At 51.7% G+C, this 6,807-nt stretch overlaps 1 protein-coding gene across 1 annotated transcript in view; it reads left to right on the top strand.

Moving 5' to 3' along the window:
• Positions 1-2,028: 2,028 nt before the first annotated feature.
• The window catches only part of LOC105555306 (regulator of G-protein signaling 12-like), a 71,724-nt gene continuing 66,945 nt past the window's right edge, over positions 2,029-6,807 (top strand). The window contains exon 1 of the mRNA XM_012002182.1: positions 2,029-2,083. The gene's annotated coding sequence lies outside the window, so the exon portion shown is untranslated. The remainder of the gene's footprint in view (positions 2,084-6,807) is intronic.

Below are 6,807 nucleotides of genomic sequence, written 5' to 3'. Positions count from 1 at the left end.
GGGAGTGACGGTGGATTCCAGGTGCTTTTTTAGAGGCTTCTTGCTAGCCCCTCACCGTAGGCAACTAAGAAATGTGCCGGGGTGAGTTTTCATCAGTTTCCGATGTTTGGGTTCTCTCATCACGTCGCTCTCTTTTCTGAGTTGGTGCTAACCAAGCTCTTATTGACGGATGCGGGGTTTGGGGTGAGCCCATCATTCACACCTCTTAACTGCCTCTCGCCACCAGCTTAGGAGCTTTATGGAACGACACGCTTCAGCTGCTTTTCTGTCCTGGGATATGGCCTTTGCCGATGCGTCTTGCTCTTAGGCAGACTGTCTTGGACGTGGGCCCGTGCACCGCTGGGGACAGGCCACACTGCGGAGCGTGTGCACACGGCGTGAGGTCCGTCTCCAGCGAGCCAGCCTGGGGTGGGATTGCCATGGGTCTGAAGAGAGAAGGCCAGGTGGATTTTTGTAAAACTAGCAATTAGGTATTTTATTCATGATTACGATGGCTTTCATGTAAAACCTCATCAACCCTCTTACTTTTACTTTTTTAGTACAAAAGTAATATTTGTTATTTTTAGAAAATGTAGAAAACATGCATAGAAATAATTACATTCAGATACTTAGAGAAAGTTAAGAATGTTTCAGCCAAATAGGTTCTTGGCACCCTTCCTTCCTTCCCTGACTCGGCAGGCGTGGATCGCGCACCTGCCCCGGGCCATGGGTGTGCCAACCCCGAGGCCTCGCGGCCTCTGCTCGTGCCTAGAACTGTGCCTAGCATGGAGAGGGCACTCCCCACTGTGGAATGTGTGGACGGACAGCAGTCTGTTTCCTTGTGTTCACAGAACTCTTTTAAGTGCCCTGGTATTTGGGCAGGAGATGTGAAATTCTACACTCAGAAGGTTCTGCCTGACAAACAGTCTTTTTAAAAAGGGTCCTTCCTTCTTCCCAAAGTTCCAAAAAGTCTTTTAGAGACAGCAGGGGATATTTTCCTTACCTGGTGTATTTGGGCTCCAGCCGGACTCACCAGGATGTCTGGGGGCGCCCGGGCAGAGGAAACGTGCAGAGGCTTAGGAAGCATGGTTGGTGTTTGTGGGATTCTTGGGGTGGTGCCTTGGTGAACTGCCCCAGGACCATGCGGTCAGGTGTGCGGGCAGCTCTGGGCCCAGGGGCTGTGTGCACGGAGCACCTGTCCATCTGGTGCTGCTAGGGCGCTGGCCCTGAGCTGGTTGGGGAATTGCAGGTCTGCGTCTGCTGTGTTCCTCCCAGTGCCTGCAGCACCCCAATTTTCGGCCAGACAGGGCCGGTGCACTTCTGGAGGTGAACAGAAAGAAACGTGACGATCTCTACAGCCGGCGTTAGTAAGAGGCTGTGTCCTCGATGAGAGAGATTCTGTTCGCTGTCACAGGACTTGGGGCAGATTCAGATGTGAAGCATGTTAGCTCAGCACTCCCCTTGCTGCAGGCGGGCCATGGCACTGAAATGGTGAGGCACCCTCCCCATTTGCAGATTGTAAGTCTTGGAGCGGGGCTAGCGATTCGTACTTATTTCCACGGGCGGCCGGGGTGCGAGGTGCACGGGGAGAACAGCTGGTCCGTGGCGCTGCGTGCTCTGGGTGGCCTGTGCAGCCCTGTGACGGTCTCCCCAGGCCACCACCTGGCTGCCTAAGGCCCATGCACCTGCAGGCTCTGTGTTCTCAGGTGTCTGGCGGCAGATTCTCATGCCTTTGTGTGAGACTTGTGTTTTTCTTCTGAAAGTTTTGTGGGACTTTTTTCGTCTCCCTGCTCAGGGCTTGGTGGGCCCTTTGCATTCGAAGATTCTTGTCTGCCTTGAGCTCTGGGAAGCGGCTGGCGCTGTTCAGGTCTGGGAGCCACTCTCTCAGGATGTGCTGTCATCTGTTTGTGTCCTGGGTTACCTGTCCCCTCCCAGGCCCTTTGTTGAAGGCCGAGAGGTCTTCCTGGAAGGGACTATTTTCCTTATGTTACAGCCTGAGCCTGCGCAGAGTCCCGCACGCAGTTGGTACCCGCAACACTGCTGAATGGCAGGTGTCTGTTGCCGGGAACTGTGTGGGGGAGGAGCTGGGACCTGGGAATGGCAGGTGTCCTCTGAGGGGAACCAAATGGGAGAGGAGCTGGGGCCTGGGAGGCTAAGGCAAGGGCTGTCTCCAGCCCACCCTGCACCCCAAGAAGGGAAGTGTGGAAAGGTATTGACTGGTGGCTCAGTAAAATGGCCTGGAAGTGGCCTTCGTGATTCCAGAATCTGCTCACTCCCTTTGGCACCATGTCCTGCCGTGTCCAGGGTGGGCAGGTCCAGTCTGGTCTGGGTCCGGGGAAGGTCTGGGAAGAGTGACCACTCACCTCTTGGAGGGCCCCTCAGGTGAGTGGTGGAGGTGGCTGGATGCAGGGATGGCCAGTGCGGGTCTGCATGGGTGTGTCTTGGAGGGCAGGGATCAGATCGTCTGGTGTGTGTGTCCCTGATGTGGTGGGAGAGGGGGTGCTGGGTGGGTGTTCGGCACCTGTGGGCACTGTGAGGTGGTGGTGGGGGGAGGCTGCTGGGACATGATGACTCTGGGAGGGTGTGAGGTGGGCAGGCGCCTGTGGGGGCAGGTCCCAGGTGGAGAAGGTGGCGTGGTGTCTTGCTGTCTCAGGCCCTTCCTCTATGAATCCATGTAAGTGTGGGTAAGCCAAGAATAGCCCGGGTTCAAATCCACCTTTGCTGTTAATTGGCTGTGTGCTGGTAGACAAGTTACGTAGCTTCTCTGTGCCCCCACTCCCTCATCTACCTGTGAGAATTGTAACAGAGCCTTCCTCAGAGCAGTGGTGTTTAGGATGACATGCGCTGCATGGCAAGTCCTGGCAGTGGGGGCCGCCATTGCAGCCTGTGGGGTCACCCTGGAGGCTGTGATAGTCGATGTTGTGCTGTTCTTGTCCCTCGCTCTCCTCTTCTCCTCGGTGCGCCCAGACTCTCTGCCCTTGGAGGATGGCTTCTCTCTCGCCTCGCCCTGTGTGCGTGGTCATTACGGCTAGGTGCTGGCTTGGTCTTTCCGGCCCTGCCTCGCTTGGGGCCTGCTGCACCGTGGCTCAGGGCTAGGACCCCTCTCTGTACTTGCATGTCTAGGGTGCTGCCCAGCATGAGTGGAGGAGTTTATCAGAACAGGACCTTTCACAGGAGGTTTTAACTTTGGAAGGGAATAGAAAAGTGTCATGGCAGCAATATTTATTTCTAGATCACCCTGAGTTTGTTTCCTTTGTTTTGTTTTATTGTCCTCTTTACACCCTGAGTTTTTAATGATGAGTGAGTGAAGGAGTGACAGTGCGGGTTGAGCATCCCTTTCCAGATGCTCCAGAATTGGAAACCTTTTGACACGGATGTGATGCCCCAGGCATCGCTGAGCTGGTGACACCTTTGCTTTCTAATGGCTTGATGGACACAAACCTTGTTTCATACACAACATTATCAAAAATACTGCACAAAATTACCCTCAGGCTGTGTGTATAAGGTGTATATGAAACATACATGAATTTCCTGTTCAGACCTGGGTCCTATCCCAACATATCTCATTATGTATATACAGATGTTCCAAAATCAGAAAAAATCCGCAGCACTTCTGGTCCCAAAAATCTCTTCTAAGGGACACTCAGCCTGTGTGGTGTGGTCGGTGACTCCTGATGGGAGGCGGCTGTGTTGTGCGGCGAGTGGGGACCTTCATATCACATCCCATCTGTGCCTTGGGGCTTGGATGAATTGCTTCTGGCTGGACCTTCTTCCCTTTTCCACACAACGAAGAGGCTGGGTTAGATAATCTCCAGTCAGGGTGTTTCAGAGTTAACTGGAAGGTGTGTGTGTGTGTGTGTGGGTGGGGGGTAGTTGGAGCTTCCTGGCCTTGCCCCAGACTTACTAAGTGAGAGTCTCTGGGAGGTGCAGGGGCCTGGGAGCGGACGTTCTTACTGGTAGCCCCGATGCTGTAATGCAAGTTCAGCTGGAATCCAGTGCCCTGTGGTCTTCTGAATTTCACTGTCTGTTCTGCTAGCTTTACTATTAATTGATACAGTTTAAGGAAAAATTAAACTATAAGCTGAACATATGTGATTATTTTGGGAGGCCAAGGCAGGAGGATTGCTTGAGGTCAGAAGTTTGAGACTAGTCTGGGCAACAGAGTGAGATCTCGTCTACAGAAAAATTAAAACGTTAGCCAAGGTTCACCGGGTGTCTTCCCCTCGGCCCCTTCGCCCACGTGGTGAACACTGTGGACCTGCGAGGGTGTGAGGGTTGCGTTCCTGCATTCTGGACTCTTTCCCCACTACTGAGAAGCAGCCATGTGAAATATGAGTTGGCAAGGAAGATCAGCATGTAGGCTTAGACCCAGACGGTATCTGCAGCCTCCTGAGCTACCTGGGCCTGGGCTTGAGCCCAGCAGTGAACAGCCTCAGTAAGAGGGACCCTGAAGGTCGGGTCCTGCACCTGGCCGGGAGAGAGGAAGATCACAGTGCCGCTGAAATTCTTGTGCTGGACCGGGAAGCTGATCTCCGGGGGCTGTCTCAAAGACTGGGATGAATGTGGAAATGGTCCTGATGTCCAGGGGAAGTTTCTGCCAAAATCAGTGCAATGTAAATTGCCAGAAGGAGGTGAAGGGCAACCACAAGTTTCAACAAAGACAAGCTGAACCAATGCAAACTGGTTTTATATTAGATACGTGACTTAAAATATCTCAATATAGTTTTACAGTTTTCTCCAAAAAAAAAATTAGCTGAGTATGGGGGTGTGCTCGCTATGGCTAGAGCCCAGGAGTGAGTTTGAGGCTGCACTGAGCAATGACTGTGCCACTGCTCTCCAGCCTGGGCAATGGAGTGAGACCCTGTCTCTAAAAAATAAAAACAAATGTGATTATAGATAATAAGATATTACTTATATGAATTACAAACCATTTCTTTTTAATAAGCAGAGGCACATGACAGTAAGAGTCTAGTAGAAAAATTGAGTGGACTGCACAGAAGACTTATCCATCATTATGTCACACAGTGTGAGGCGGATGGTGTGAATAAACTGGGAAGTCATGTCTGTCATTGAGGCAGTATCTATTCCTGTTTGAGGAGAAAGCCAAGAGGTGTTCTGTTCCTCGAGGAAGCCATCAAGGCTTCATGACCTGCCGTCCTGGGGCCGTTCACGGTGATAGCTGGCATTTGCTGTAACGGGAACAACAGCACCTTGGTGTGTGGCGTCTGCCATGAGCCAGATGCTTTTCCGAGTGTGCTTCAGTGAGACCGCTTCACGCATGTCCTGCTTTCCCTCTCGCCTCACCTGTGATAAAGTGATTCCCCCTTGTATTTGTTTCCTGGGGTTGCTGAAAGAAATTACCACAAACTGGGGGGCTTAAGACAACACACATTAATTCTCCTGCATTTTCAGGGGCCTCATGTCTGCAGTCACTGTGACCTGGCTGATGGCAGATGTGGCAGAGCTGGTTCCTCTGGCGGCTTTAGTCTGCTTCCTTCACCTTTGCAGCTTCTGGAGGCGACCGCCTGCCCGTCTGCCTGGGCTCGAGACCCGTCCTTGAATTCCTGCGGTCTCTGCTTCCTTCCCCGCATGGCCATCCCCTCTGGCTCTGACCCCAGGCTCACACGGGCGCACCTGACACTCTCCCCATCTCCAGAGCCTTCACGAGGTCATATGGATAGGAGGAGCCATCCAGAAGCTTGGGACTGAAGACGTGGGTGTATCAGGGGCCATCAGCCAGCCTGTCACACCTCTTAAGGAGATCCAATGAGAAGATCCCCAAGGATGTTTCTTGGCCAACTTTTACATTTATTTATTTATTTTTTAATGATGAACATTAAATAGTTAAATGCCCAGTCCTAATATTTAAATTATTAATATAGTACTACTTAGATATTGAGTAATGTAATTTATATTCATTTTGGACTCTTCTCTATCAAAACGTAATTTTACTAAGTGCGCATGTTGTATGTCCGTGTTTGTCATCACAGAAGCCGCTCTTGGAGTCACCCAGTAATAGCCTTTCCACTTTATCTAGTTCTGTAGCTTTTGTGTGTGTAAATTACTTCAAATCTGTTTATGATCCTGTTGCTGGAAACTGTATCCCAAGACACAAAAATCTCTTCTAATAAATACCTTTAAAACAATTATTTCTTTAAAAAACATACCCTCTGTTCTATTTTGCATCTTCACAACATCATCACTTACTGTATTGCTTTTTCAAGTGATCTTTAAAGAGTTTTGCAGGAGAGACTACACAGCAGGCCCGAGACCATCCTGAGAGGCCTGTGTGCCAGGCTGGCCCCTGAGTGGTATCAGGACGGTGCCCACCGTCCTCACTGAGGAGGGGCTCCCTGTGCTCAGCTGCTTGTGTGGGCAACAGGGTTTGTGCTGGGAACCTGCCTTCCCTCTGGGAGTCCAGAGTCTGGGTGCGAGGCAGGCAGAGAGTGCCCATGTGCCCAGCCCACAGTCAAAACTCTGGCACCGAGTCTCCAGTGGGCTTCCCTGGTGACGACACTGCACACACTGTTACGGCTCACTCTGGGGGGAGCTCAGTGCGTCCTGCGCAACCCCACCGGGAGAGGATTCTGGAAGCTCGGGCCAAGTTTCCTCAGGACACCGCCCCATGGGCCTCTGCCCCTGCTGATTTTGTGTGGAATCCTTTCGCTCTAATGAATCTCAGCTGTGAGTGCACCTTTGTACTAAGTCCTGGGAATCACTGGCCTGGGGGTGGTCCGGGAACCCCTGACAAGTTTGTTCTTAATGACAACCAATACTTTTAAAGTCATACCCCCTGGAAGAATTGAGTTAATATGATGTTTCTTTGCT

This window comes from Mandrillus leucophaeus, unplaced genomic scaffold (assembly GCF_000951045.1).
Source record: "Mandrillus leucophaeus isolate KB7577 unplaced genomic scaffold, Mleu.le_1.0 Scaffold68, whole genome shotgun sequence".
In the NCBI taxonomy this organism is placed as follows: domain Eukaryota; kingdom Metazoa; phylum Chordata; class Mammalia; order Primates; family Cercopithecidae; genus Mandrillus; species Mandrillus leucophaeus.
The sequence above is the reverse complement of the archived record's forward strand: the minus strand, read 5'-3'. Positions and strand labels throughout refer to the sequence as shown.